Below are 1,150 nucleotides of genomic sequence, written 5' to 3'. Positions count from 1 at the left end.
TTCCTCTCCCCCTTCCCTCAGTCCTCTCCCCCTCCCTCTCCAGTCTGAAGGGCAGTCAGGGTTCAAAAATATGGAACGCTTCACGAATTTGCGTGCCGTCCTTGTGCAGGGGCCATGCTAATATTCTCTGTATCGTTCCAATTTTAGTATATGTGCTGCCGAAGCGAGCACTCAATGACATTTTTTATGTGCATCATTTTACATATTTCCTCAAATTCTCCATGTTCTACCTGAGTGTACAATACAAATGCTACCCATAGTATGAGAAAGGCTGGAGGCCCTGCTTCGAGCTGCTTCTCCCAGGGGGCATTTCAGGAACACCCTACACTCATCCACCAGCAAACCCAACACATATTTCCCATCCTTATACTTACTGACATTCTGTGTTTCTGTCAGTTTCGTTCTTCCTCCCTCCATCCCCTTGCTTTGCCCTGCACTGAATCCCAAGAGCACAGGGTCCTTACCAATTACTTTCTGATACCAGAAGTGTAAGCAGCCCCAGCCCCTGACCCCATGAGGAAGAGAGGTGTTATCTGAAGTAGCCTAGACGATCCCCTTAGTCATTGATGCCCTGTAGTTGGGCATCATAGTATAGTTGGACACTTGCTGTGTCCACTCTTTTTTCCCTGATGGTCTTGCTGTGTGGCTATGTGGCCTAGGGTGGTCTTGAACTTGTGGTGATCCTCCTGCTTTAGCCTCCCAAGTGCTAGAGTTAAAGGAATGGAGTATTGCATCAGGTGGCCTCCCTCTCACCTCCAGTTTCCTCCATTTGTTTCCATCATTCCACAGTTATTAATATCACCATGTTGTGAAACACAATGCTCAATTTTCAGTCTCCATTTTACTCAACATTACTGACATATCTGATCCCTTGTCCATTCTGGAAACTTTCTTTAGTGTCTGTCACTTCTAAGCACACAACTTTGGCCTTGATTTTTCCTTGCATTTTTTACGATTTCCCTTTAGGTTCTATAGTTCACTTTCCACCTTATTGGGACTAATGACTCTTGTTCTTCTCCCAGGTTTTCCCAGCCAGTAAGTGACAAGTCACCATTCAGTTATTCAGACAAAAGTTTAGAAGTCCATTTAAATTACTTTTCCCAAAAGATTAATTAATTAATCATGTATACAGTGTTCTGTCTTCATGTAT

At 44.0% G+C, this 1,150-nt stretch overlaps 1 non-coding gene across 1 annotated transcript; it reads right to left on the bottom strand.

Moving 5' to 3' along the window:
* Window positions 1-64: 64 nt before the first annotated feature.
* On the bottom strand, window positions 65-171 carry LOC126492084 (U6 spliceosomal RNA). The gene has a single exon (XR_007589508.1). It is a non-coding gene; the product is annotated as a U6 spliceosomal RNA (small nuclear RNA).
* Between the last annotated feature and the right edge of the window lie 979 nt (window positions 172-1,150).

Source organism: Alexandromys fortis, unplaced genomic scaffold (genome assembly GCF_014885135.2).
Source record: "Alexandromys fortis isolate MF-2015 unplaced genomic scaffold, M_Fortis_MF-2015_v1.1 scaffold_263, whole genome shotgun sequence".
NCBI lineage: Eukaryota > Metazoa > Chordata > Mammalia > Rodentia > Cricetidae > Alexandromys > Alexandromys fortis.
The sequence above is the reverse complement of the archived record's forward strand: the minus strand, read 5'-3'. Positions and strand labels throughout refer to the sequence as shown.